This window comes from Myotis lucifugus, unplaced genomic scaffold (assembly GCF_000147115.1).
Source record: "Myotis lucifugus unplaced genomic scaffold, Myoluc2.0 scaffold_50, whole genome shotgun sequence".
Taxonomy (NCBI): domain Eukaryota; kingdom Metazoa; phylum Chordata; class Mammalia; order Chiroptera; family Vespertilionidae; genus Myotis; species Myotis lucifugus.
The window spans coordinates 428,055-441,614 of record NW_005871098.1 but is presented as its reverse complement, the minus strand read 5'-3'; positions in this window follow the sequence as shown (position 1 = coordinate 441,614).

The window sequence follows — 13,560 nt, the reverse complement described above, 5'->3', positions numbered from 1 at the left end:
GGGAAGGGCCCTGGGCTGGGGGTTAATGCCCCCCAAACAGAAGCTTTAATATCAAAGTATGCTCAAGCAGTGCTGGAAGCAGGTCCCAGAGAGGAAAGGGGAAGGTTTAAAAGAGAAACCAGTGAACATGGCAGGGGGAGCGGGGGGGTGGTAATAAGGAAGGAGGGAGGGAAACAGGGTTCAGGCTCACAAAGGAAAGGTGAATGGGGTGGGTGGGAGGAGTAAGAAGGATATAGACACGGGGGATGAAGGGAGAGAAGGGAGGAGGGAGGGAGGGAGTGGGGCCACGGGAGGTTCAAAGGGAGGGAGGGAAAGAAAGCAGGAAAAATAAGAATGCTAAAATGGGATGAGGCCAGGAAAATTCTATATAATAAAGAGATAATATGCAAATTGACCCTCACATTCTCACAAGATGGCTGCCTACAACCAGGCCAGCAAGGGGTTAGTGAGGGATGACCAAATGACTGAACAAGCAGGCTGCATGGGACGACCAGGCCAGCAGAGGGGTTAGTGAGGGACGAACAAACGACTGAACAGCAGGCTGTGTGGGGCAGCTAGGCCGGTGGGGCGGGGGGCAGTTGAGGGCTACCAGGCCAGGAGGGGGGAAGTTGGGGGCGACCAGGCTGGCAGGGGGGGAAGTAAGGGATAAACAGGCTGGCAGGGGGGGGCAGTTAGGCGTGACCAGGCTGGCAAGGAGGGAGCAGTTGGGGGTGACCTGGCCAGCAGTGGGGGGCAGTTAGGGGCAACCAGGCCAGCAGGTGGGGCAATTAGGGGCAATCAAGCCAGCACACAGAGGCAGTGAGGGGTGATCAGGCCAGCAGGGGGGCAGTTGTGGGCAACCAGGCAGGTAGGCAGGTGAGCGATTAGGAGCCAGCAGTCCAGAATTGTGAGAGGGATATCCGACTGCCAGTTTAGGCCTGATCCCCGGGATCGGGCCTAAACCAGCAGTCATACATCCCCCAAGGGGTCCCAAATTGGAGAGGGTACAGGCTGGGCTGAGGGGACCACCCCCCCATGCACAAATTTTGTGCACCGGGACTCTAGTAGTTAAATAAAAAGAAGAAACAGAATGTGAGAGTGCGGGGAGTTTAAAAGAGTTAGTAGGAAAATTAAGTACAGGGTGATTTTTTAAAAATGTAATCGGACAGCCCCTGAGGGTTCCCAGACTGTGAATGGGCACAGGCTTGGCTGAGGGCCCTTCTACCACTCCGTGCACAAATTTTGTGCACTGGGCCTCTAGTAGTAACATATTCATAGTAGAGGAATTTAACACCACATTGACGTCACTAGATAGATCTTCCAGACAGAAAATCAATAAGCAAACAGTGGTTTTAAAGGACACATTAGATCAGATGGATTTAATAAACACCTTCTGAGCATTTCACCACAAAGCGGCAAAATATACATTCTGTTCAACTGCAACTGTATACGGAACACTTCCTATGGTAAATAACAAGTTAGGACACAAAATAAATATCAGTAAGTTTAAGAAGATTGAAATCATGTCAAGCATCTTCTCTGACCATAATGGGTATAAAACAGGAAATCAATCACAAGAAAAAATATCTGAAAAACACACAGACATGGAGACTAAATGAATGGGTTAACAATGAGACCAAGAAAGAAATAAAAAGATGCTTGAACCAAATGAAAATGAGAACACAATGACCCAAAATCTATGGGACTGAGCTAAAGCACTCCTAAGAGAGAAATTTATAGGATTATAAGCCTATCTCAAGAAATAAAAAAAAATCTCAAATAAATAATCTAACCTTACACTTAAAAGACAAGCAAAGCTCCAAGTGAGTAGAAGGGAGGAAATAATAAAGATTAGAGCAGAAATAAATGAATAGAGTCTAAAAACAATACAAAAGATTAATGAAATCAAGAGCTGGTTCTTGGAAAAGATAAACGATATTGCAAAACATATAGCAACTCATCAAGACAAAAGAGAGGGGACCCAAAGAAATAAATAAAATCAGAAATGAAAGAGGACAAGTAACAACAGACACCAAAGAAATACAAAGCTTTGTAAGACAATATTATGAACAGCTATATGCCAACAAACTGGACAATCTGAACAAAATGGATAAATTCCTAGAAACATAAAATCTTCAAAACTAAATCATAAAGAATTAGAAAATTGGGAAAGACAGATTACAACTAGTGAAATTGAAGTAGTAATGAAAAAACTCCCAACAAAAAAAAAAAAAGAACTTTACCAAACATTCAGAGAAGAACTAACGCCAATTTTCTCAAACTAGTCCAGAAAAATTTATAGACTCCCAAGCTTGTGTTACCAGGTCAGCATTATTCTGGTGCCAATACCAGTTAAAGAAACTATAGCCCTAGCTGGTTTGGCCCAATGGATGGACCGTCAGCCTGTGGACCAAAGGGTCCCAGGTTTGATTCCAGTCAAGGGCATGTACTGACTGCGGTTATGGGCTCCTTCCTCCCCAGCCCTGGTCCTGGTCAGGGCACGTGCAGGAGGCAACCAATTGATGTGTCTCTCTCACATTGATGTTTCTTTTTGTTTTTCACTCTCTCTTTCAATCTCTCTAAAAATCAATGGAAAAATATACTCGGTTGAAGATTGAAAGAAAAAAAACTACAAAGAAAGAAAATGATAGGCCAATATCCCTGATAAACACAGGTGCTAAAATCCTCAACAAAATATTATCAATTGAATTCAGAAATACATTAAAAAGATCATATACCATGATCAAATGGGATTTATTCTGGAGATACAAGGTTGAAACAATGACTGAATATGAAACAACACATAAACAAAAATGAAGTATAAAAATCACATAATCATATCAATAGATGCAGAAAAAGCATTCGATAAAATCCAACTCTGATTTATGATTAAACACCTCAGCAAAATTAGAATAGAGGGAACATAACTTAATGTAATAAAGGCCACATATGACAAACCCACAGTCAACAATCATACTCAATGGGCAAAAACTACAATCCTTTCCTTTAAGATAAGAACAAGACAGAGATGTCTACTTTCACCACTCTTATTCAACATGATACTGGAAGGCCTAGCCGCAGCAATTAGACAAGAAGAAAAAGTAGAAGGCATTCAAATTGGTAAGTAAGAAGTAAAACAGTCATGATTTGCAGATGACATGATATTATTATAAAGAACCCTAAAGATTCCAACATAAAACTATTAGAGCTGATAAATTAATTCAGTAAAGTAGCAGGATACAAAATAAATATCCAGAAATGAGTTTCACTTTTTTTTCAAATTCTTTATTGTTTAAAGTATAACATGTCTCCTTTTCCCCCTATTGACCTCTCCCCAACCACTCCCACCCCCCCCCAACACATACCCTCACACCCCTACTGTCTGCTTCCATTGATTATGCTTATATGCATGCACACAAGTCCTTTGGTTGATCTCTTAACACCCCTCTGACCCTCTCCTGCCTTCCCTCTGAGGTTTGATGCTTCTCTGTCTCTGGATCTATTTTTGTTCACCAGTATATGTTGTTTATTATATTCCACAAATGAGTGAGATCATGTGATATTTATCTTTCTCTGACTGGCTTACTTCGCTTAGCATAATGTTCTCCAGGTCCATCTATGCTGTTGCAAATAATAAGAGTTCTTTCTTTTTATAGCACCACAGTATTCCATTGTGTAGATGTACGAAAGTTTTTTAATCCACTCCTGCTGATGGGCACTTAGGCTATTCCAAATCTTAGCTATTGTAAATTGTGCTGCTATGAACAAAGGGTGCATATATTCTTTCTGATTGGTGTTTCTGAATTATTGGGATATATTCCTAGAAGTGGGATTACTGGGTCAAATGGGAGTTCCATTTTTAATTTTTTGAAGAAATTCCATACTGTTTTCCACAGTGGGCTGCACCAGTAGGCATTCCCACCACCAGTGTAAGAGGGTTCCTTTTTCTCCAAATCCTCACCAGCACTTGTCGTTTGTTGATTTGTTGATGGTAGCCATTCTGACAGGTGTGAGATGATACCTCATTGCCACTTTGATTTGCATCTCTCAGATGATTAGTGAATTTGAGCATTTTTTCATATGCCTCTTAGCTTTCTATGTGTCCACTTTAGAAAAGTGTCTATTTAAGTCCTTTGCCCATTTTTTATTGGATTGTTTATCTTCCTTTTGTTAAGATGCATTAGTTCCCTATAAATTTCAGAGATTAAACCCTTATCGGATATAACATTGGCAAATATGTTCTCCCATGGAGTGGGCTTTCTTGTTGTTTTGTTGATGGTTTCTTTTGCTGTGCAGAAGCTTTTTATTTTGATGTAGTCCCATTTGTTTATATTTTCCTTAGTTTTCATTGTCCTAGGACAGGGGTGGGCAACCCCTGGCACGCGTGCCAAGCATGGCACACCAGTAACTTTTGCTGGCACGCGAAACCCTCTCTTATAATCTTCCATTTACAATTTTTTTCTTAATAGCGACTTTTTTATTTTTCAGATAAATTCAGTGTAGGTGCATCTTAGATAAATAAATAATTTTACATAAGTTATTTTAAAGACCATAGACATGGATTGACGAGAGAGGGGAAGAGCAATTTCTATGCCTCTGCCTTAACTCTCTCTGCCTTCCTAGATCCGACCAGTATTTTGGTTTCATCCACATATGCTTGTGAATCTTTGTTCTAAGTGACGAATTTTGTTAAGTCTCATAATAGGAGTAGCCTGACGGATGAAAGTAGTAGCTCGTGCATATCTCTGAAGGTCACGAAATATAAACCTGATGTAAAATCTCTGTCATCAGTGATGCAGCAGCAAAAGTCCCACTGATAATATCAAACCGAGTCATAAAGTTTTCTGTCGGACTATCAGTGTACATGTATACATTAAAAAATAAATGTATTTTTCATCATCATATACTGTGTTTTTGTTGCTAGAATGAATTTTATTATTTCTTCAAGGTTCTTCACATATGTACACCTTAAGAGATATCAAGTAGGCGTAACATGTTCTCAAAAAATTAGGGTTGGCACACAGAATAATTTTGAGTCAGAGATTTTGCTGGTTTTGGCACGCACTCACAAAAAGGTTGCCCACCCCTGTCCTAGGAGCTATATTAGTAAAGATATTGCTATGACATATGTCTTATATTTTGCTGCCTATTGATTCTTCTAAGATTTTTATGGTTTCCCATCTTACATTTAAGTCATTTATCCATTTGGAGTTTATTTTTGTGTATGGTGTAAGTTGTTGTTTCATTTCTTTGCATATATCTGTCCAATTTTCCCAGCACCATTTATTGAAGACACTATCTTGACTCCATTGTATGCTCTTGCCTCCTTTGTCAAATATTAATTGAGGATAATGGCTTGGGTCGATTTATTGGTTCACTGTTCTGTTCCATTGGTCTATATATCTGTTCTTGTGCCAGTACCAGGAAGTTTTGAGAACAGTGGCTTTGTAATATACTTGATATTTGGTCTTGTGATCCCTCCAACTTTGTTCTTCTTCCTCAGGATTGTTGCAGCTATTAAGGGTCTTTTTTTATTCCAGTAGAATTTTTGGAGAGTTTGTTCTCAGTCTGTGAAATATGCCATTGGGGTTTTAATTAGGATTGCATTGAATCTATAGATTGCTTTGGGTAGTATGGACATTTTAATTATGTTGATTCTACCAATCCATGTACACGATATATTCTTCCATTTGCTTATGTCTTCCTCTATCTCTATTTTTAATGTGCTGTAGTTTTCCAAGTATAAATCTTTTACCTCCTTAGTTAAGTTTATTCCTACATATCTTAATTTTTTTCAATGGTGAATGGGATTTTTTTTTTAGTTTCTCTTTCTGTGAGTTTATTATTAGTCTATAAAAGAAACTATAGATTTCCAGATATTACTTTTTTATCCTGCTACATTGCCAAATTCATCTATTAAGTCTAGTCAGTTTTTGATGGAGTCTTTAGTGATTTCTACGTACAATATCATGTCATCTGCAAATAATGACAGTTTTACTTCTTTTCAAATTTGGATGCCCTTTATTTCTTCTTCTTGTCTGATTGCTATGGCTAACACTTTCAATACTATGTCGAACAGGATTGGTGAAAGTGGGCATTGCTGTCTTGTTTCTGTTCTTAGGGTAAATGGTTTTAGATTTTGCTTATTTAATATGATATTGGCTGTATATTTGTCATATCAGGCTTTTATTATGTTGACTTATGATCCGCTATTCCCACTTTGCTGAGAATTTTTATCAAGAAAGCTTGTTGGATTTTGTCAAATGCTTTTTCTGCATCAATTGATATGATTATGTGATTGTTGTCTCTCAATTTGTTTATGTGATGTGTCACATTTATTGACTTTTGGATATTATAACATTCTTGCATCCCTGGAATAAACCCAAATTGGTCATGGTGTATGATCTTTCTAATGTAAGGCTGGATCCAACTTGCTAGAATGTTGTTGAGGACTTTATCATCTGTTCATCAGGGATATTGGCCTGTAACTATCTTTCTTTGTAATGTCTTCATCTGGTTTTGGGATTAGAGCAATGCTGGCTTCATAGAAAGTGCTTGGAAGTGTTCCTTCCTCTTGAATTTTTTGGTTAGTCTGAGGAGGATAGGTTTAGTTCTTTGAATGTTTGGTAGAACTCCCCTGTGAAGCTGTCCAGACATGGGTGTTCTTTGCTGGAAGTTTTTTGATCACTGCTTCAATTTCTTGCACAGTTATCAGCCTATTCCAATTTTTTTATTCTTCTTGCTTGATTTTTAGAAGATTGATTTTTCTAGGAATATGTCCATGTCTTCTAGGTTGACCAGTTCGTTGTAGTAGAGTTGTTCATAGCATTTTTTTCAATCATTTGTAGTTCTGTGGGATCGGTTGTTACTTCACTTCTTTCATTTCTGATTTTGATAATTGGGTCCTCACTCTTTGCTTCTTGGTGAGCCTGGCTAGAGGTTTGTCAATCTTTTTTATTCTTTCAAAGAACCAGCTCTTGGTTTTAATGATCTTTGGTTTTGTTTTGTTTTGTGTTTTGTTTTGTTTTTGTCTTTATGTCATTTTTCTGCTCTGATCTTCATTATTTCCTTTTTTCTGCTTACTCTGGGATTTTCTTGTGGCTTTCTTTCTAATTCTTTAACCCTTTGAGTGCCAACCAATATCCTAGGAACTATGCTAAAATTACCAAGGCATTTTTGCTGATTTTACAGAAGTTTAGGAAAAAAAATTATGAATCGCGAGTAAATGAAGTTACATATTCAAAAACTTAAGGAAACCTTTAATACATTGGTTTTCATCTTTGACATATATTGTTTGCTAATTGTATTATAAAATACTAGTAGAAAAAAATTTGAACAAAACATATAATGTTAAAACAGAGGGACACCCTTCTCCAATATCTTCCACAATATCATCATCTTCACAGCAAGAATTGACATATTTAGCAATATCATCATCACTAATAAAAGCAGACTTAGAACTAGACGCCATTTTGAAGCTTTAGGGCTACAAAATCTGAGTAAACTTCATAAAATCGTAGTACCTGTAAAAAATTAGGCAGATAAATGCCAGTGATCAATTTTAGAACTACAAACATTCGGCATCATAAGTAATCTGCACTTAGGTGCCATCTGTCAATAAAGAGTGGACTACTAGCTTCTAATAGTGACACTGCAGGAGGAGCACGATAGTGCTCCCGGCACTTTTGGCGAAAGACAGGAGGAGCGCAATAGTGCTCCCTGGCACACTAGGGGTTAAGTTACAGGGTTAGATAACTTATTACCAGTTTTTCTTGCTTTGTTTTGTTTTTTGTTTGTTTTGTTTTGTTTTGAGGTAGGCCTGTAATTCTATGAACTTCCCTCTCAGGACTGCTTTCACTTTGTCCCATAGATTTTGAATTGTTATGTGTTCATTGTCATTTGTTTCCAGGATGTTTTTTATTTCTTCTTTGATATCATTGGTAACCCAATCATTGTTTAATAACATGCCTTGTAGCCTCCAAGAGTTTTATTTTTTTATTTTTTTTTTATTTTTATTTTTTTTTTTGTTTTATTTTTTTATTTTTTTTATTTTTTATTTTTTTATTTTTCGCTATAAGTATTACAAAGGGTATTACATAAGTGTCCTTTCCCCCCCCCCCCACCCTTGACAAGCCCCTGCCCTCCCTTACCCCCCAGTGTCTTATGTCCATTAGTTATGGTTATATGGATGCATACAAGTCCTTCGGTTGATCTCTTACTCCCCTCCCTCCTGTCCCCCAACCCTCCCTGGCCTTCCCACTGCAGTTCGACAATCAGTTTGAGGCAGCTCTGCCACTGTATTTATTATTGTTTGAAAGTTTGTAATGGTCTTAATTATCCACGAAAGAGTGAGATCATGTGGTATTTTTCCTTCATTGACTGGCTTGTTTCACTTAGCATAATGCTCTCCAGTTCCATCCATGCTGTTGCAAATGGTAAGAGTTCCTTCTTTTTAACAGCAGCATAGTATTCCATCGTGTAGATGTACCACAGTTTTCTAATCCATTCATCTACTGATGGGCACTTAGGCTGTTTCCAGATCTTAGCTATGGTGAATTGTGCTGCTATGAACATCTGGGTGCATATATCCTTTCTGATTGGTGTTTCTGGTTTCTTGGGATATATTCCTAGAAGTGGGATCACAGGGTCAAATGGGAGTTCCATTTCCAATTTTTTGAGGAACGTCCATACTATTTTTTTATTTTTTTTATGGTTGTTGTTTCCTAATTTTATGCCATTGTGGTCTAAGAAGGTGCTTGATATGATTTTAAACTTGTAGACTTTGTAGAGACTTATCTTGTGTCCTAAGATGTGGTCTTTCTTTGAAAATGTCCTATGTACACTTGAGAAGAATATATATTCCATTGAATTCTGAAGATGTCCAGAAAGTCCATCTGATCCAGTGAGTCATTTAGGATTACTGTTTCTTTGTTGATCTTTTGTCTAGAAGATTTATCCAGTGATGTCAAAGGGATATTAAAGTCCTTTACTATTATTGTATTGCTGTCTATCATATCCTTGATTGCTTTCAGAAGTTTTTTTTTAATGTATTTGGGTGCTCCTGCATTGGGAAATATATGATTACCAGAGTTTTATCCTCTTGTTATATTGATCCCTTTAGTTTTATCAAGTGGCCTTCCTTATCTCTTATTATCGCTTTAACTTTGAGATCGATTATGTCAGATATACATATTGCTACCCCAGTGTTTTTTTTTTTCATTTCCATTTCCCTGAAAAATATTTTTTCATCCCTTCACTTTCAGTCTGTGTGAGTTTCTTCTTCACAGATGGGTCTTTCTGTAGACAAAATTTATATGGGTCATTTTTTTTTTTTATCCATTCAGTCACTGATGTCTTTTGCTTGGAGCATTTAGTCCATTTGTGTTTAAGGTTATTATTGATAAGTACTTGTTTGCAGCCATTTTTATTCTTTATGCCTGTGTTCCTGCTTCACTTTATATTCCTTCTTTTTACAATAGTTCCTTTAGCATTTCTTGCATTGCTGGCTTGGTAGTAATAAACTCCCTTAGCCTTTTTTGTCTGTAAAGTTCCTGATTTCCCCTTCAATTTTGAATGATAGCCTTGCTGGATAGAATATTCTTGGATTCAGTCCCTTGCTTGCATCAGTTTGTATACTTCATTTCATTCTCCTCCAGCCTGATGTGTTTCTTTTGAGAAATCACTTGATAATTTAATGAGAGATCCCTTGTCGGTAACTTTCTGTCTCTCTCTTGCAGCCCTTAAGATTCTCTCTTTGTAATTAACATTTGCCATTATAAATACAATGTATCTTGATGTGGTTCTTTTTGGGTTTATCGTGTTTGGGACTCTCTGTGCTTGTGTGGCTTTTTTTTTCTTCACAAAATCAGGGAAGTTTTCTGTCATTTTTTCTTTAAAGATGTTTCCTATTCCTTGCTCCTCTTCTTGTTCTTCTGGCACCCTATTATATGGATGTTACTTCATTTCATGTTGTCCCAAACCTCCCTCACACTCTCCTCCTCCTTTCTAATTTTTTTCTCTGATTGCTGTTCAGATTGTGTGTGTTTTTACCCTGTCTTCTAACTCTCTAATTTGGTCCTCCATTTCTTCTAGTCTACTGTTGAAACCTTCCATTGTGTTTTTTTTTTTTATTGTAGCTATTCATTCTTCATTTCCTCTTGATTCTTACATATGTTGATAATTTTCTCATCCAAATGGTTTAGGAAATATTACTCTGAATTATTTGCCTGACATATGCTTGCCTCCATTTCATTTTGTTCCTTTTCATGGGATTCCTCCTTTTCTTGGGGGCTTGTTTTTTTGTCTCCCCATTTTTGCTGTCTCTTTCTGACCCTGGGCTCCCTGCTTGGGGCCTAGGGGTTTAATCCCCTAGCAGTTCAATGATCTAGGACTCACCAGACCAGAAGCTGGGTCTGCCTTGAGTTTCACACCTTTATTGTCTCTGCTCTGAGTTGTGCCCTGTTCTACTCTGGTTCTGGTCCCTCAGTTGTCCTCTTCAGATTCTTGGGGTTGGTGGGAGTGCTGACGGGCACTTAGGCTGTTTTCAAATCTTAGCTATTGTAAATTGTGCTGCTATGAACATAGGTATGCATATATCCTTTCTGATTGGTGTTTCTTATTTCTTGGGATATATTCTTAGAAGTGGGATTCAAATGGAAGTTCCATTTTTAATTTTTTGAGGAAACTCCATACTGTTTTCCACAGTGGCTGCACCAGTCTGCATTCCTAACAACATCCTTGCCAGCACTTGTTGTTTATTGATGTGTTGATGATAGCGATTCCGACGTGTGAGATGGTATCTCGTTGAAATTTTGATTTTCATCTCTCTTATCATTAGTGACTTTGAACATGTTTTCATATGTCTCTTGACCTTCTGAATGTCCACATTCTAAAAGTGTCTATTTAAGTCTTTTGCCCATTTTTTGTGTTTATCTTCCTTTTGTTAAGATGTATTAATTACCTATACATTTTGGAGATTAGCCCTTATCAGATATAACATTGGCAAATATGTTCCATGAAATATGCCATTGGTATCTTTATAGGAATTGCATTGAATCTATAGATTTCTTTAGGTGGTATGGTAATTTTAATGTTGTTAATTCTTCCTATCCATGAACACAATATATCCTTAGACTTATTTGTATATTCTTCAATTTTTTTTCAGTGTCTTATAATTTTTTGTTTACAGAGATTTTACAACCTTGGTTAAATTTATTACTAGATTTTTTTGATGCTATTGTAAATGAGATAGTTTTCTTAGTTTCCCTTTCTGGAGTTCATTATTGGTGCATAAAAGTGCAACTTGGTGGGAGGGAAGATGGTGGCCAGAGGGAAAGCATTGAGGGTGAGAGTGTGAGTTAGTGAGGGAGTGAAAGTGAAGTGTGTAGCCATGCGTGGTGTGTGTGTGTGTGTGTGTGTGTGTGTGTGTGTGTGTGTGAGTGAGGAACAGTTAGATCTTTCAGGAGTCTGAGGGTCTGGCAGACTAGGCTCTCCTGGAGGGGGAACCACTGATACTGCTGCAAGCACTCCTGTGGCGACTGGCTTTGGCAAAGAAACCATGCCACCTTGAAGGGGCGAGCTTCTGTGACTAGGAGACCATCCTCACCACCACCAAGAATGGCCTCAGACACCATCTTGGATCCTGAAGCCACTCCTACCAAAGACCAGCTACTTCAGTTGCAGACCCACAGACCCCTGGCCACAGGCTCCTGTGAGCCTGGAGTGCCTTTCCCTCCTGCCAAGTCTGCATTACTTTAGCTGCAGCTGCAGACCCCACGTAACTTGGCATGTGGATACCTTGCTAAGTCTCAGAGTGTGTGCCTCTCTTGACAAGCTCACTGCTTCAACCACAGACCCCAAGCGACTCGGCCCCTGGACACCTTGGTGAATCTCACAATGTATACCCCTTCTGCCAAGCCTGCTGCTTCAGCCTCAGACCCATGCAACTTGGTGCCTGGACCCCTTGGTGAGTCTCAGAGTGTGCCTCTATGGCCAAGCCCCCTGCTTCAGCTGCTGACCCTGTGCACCTCAGTCCCTGGCCACCTCAGCAAGTCTCAGGGTGCATGCCTCTCCTCAAAAACTTAAAAATGGAACTTCCATTTGAATCCCACTTCTAAGAATATATCCCAAGAAATAAGAAACACCAATCAGAAAGGATATATGCATACCTATGTTCATAGCAGCACAATTTACAATAGCTAAGATTTGAAAACAGCCTAAGTGCCCGTCAGCAGATGAGTGGATTAAAAACTTTCATACATCCACACAATGGAGTACTGTGCTGCTGTAAAAAAGAAAGAACTCTTACCATTTGCAACAGCATGGATGGAACTGGAGAGCATTATGCTAAGTGAAATAAGCCAGTCAGAGAAAGTTAAATATCACATGCTTTCATTCATTTGTGGAATATAATAAACAACATAAATTGATGAACAAAAATAGATCCAGAGACACAGAAGCATCGAACAGACAGTCAAACTTCAGAGGGTATGCAGGGGAGTGGGGGTGGTAAGAGATCAACTAAAATATTTGTATGCATGCAATGGACACAGGCACTAAGGTGTGAGTACATGTCCTGGGGGCATAGGGTGGCCAGGAAGAGGTCAATGGAGGAAAAGGGAGACATAAGTAATACTATATGTAATACTTTAAACAAAAGCATTTTTTAAAAAGTAAAAATGGAGCTGCCTTGTGACCTAGAGATTTCAATTCTGGGATTATATTTAAAGAAACCTGAAAAACTAATTTGAAAGAATATTTCCATCCCTATGTTCTCTGCAGTGTTATTTATAATAACCAAGATTTGGGAGCAGCCCAAGTGTCCATCTACACTAATAAAAGACAAACATGCAAATTGACTGTACCTTTGCTATGCCTTAAGCCACGCCCACCAGCCAATCAGAGCGACTATATGCAAATTAACCCAACCAAGATGGCGGCCAGCAGCCATGGAGCTGGAGCAAGCAGGAGGCTTGGTTGCTCCAATGATGGAGGAAGCCAAGCTTCCCGCTTGCCGCGGCAGGCTCTGAGCTCCACTCAAAGCAACAAAGTTTCAATTATAGAAGGTAAATAAACCCCAGATACCTGCTTTCAGCCGGCTGTGGCCACGGAGCTGGAGCGAGCAGGAGGCTTCCCTCCTGCCCGCCCTGGCCAGCTCTGAGCTCCTCTCAAGGGTACAAAGTTTCAATTATAGAAGGTAAATAAATCCCAGAATTAAAAAAGAAAAAGAAAAAAAGGAGAGGCTGGGAGCTTCCGTTGCCGGGGGGCTTGGCCAGCCTGAAAACGGCCCTCAGCCCCTCACCCAGGCTGGCCAGGCACCCCAGTTGGGATCCCCCACCCTAAAGGGGGTGTGGCCAACCTGAAAACAGCCATTAGCCCCTCACCCAGGCTGGCCAAACCTCCATGGGGTGAGGGTCCCCACTGGGGGGGGGGGGGCTTGACCAGCCTGCAAACAGCTATCAGCCCCTCACCCAGGCTGGCCAGGCACCCCAGTGGGGACCCCCACCCTGAAGGGGGTGTGACCACCCTGCAAACTGCCATCAGCCCCTCAACCAGGCTGGGCAAGGCACCCCAGTGGTGACC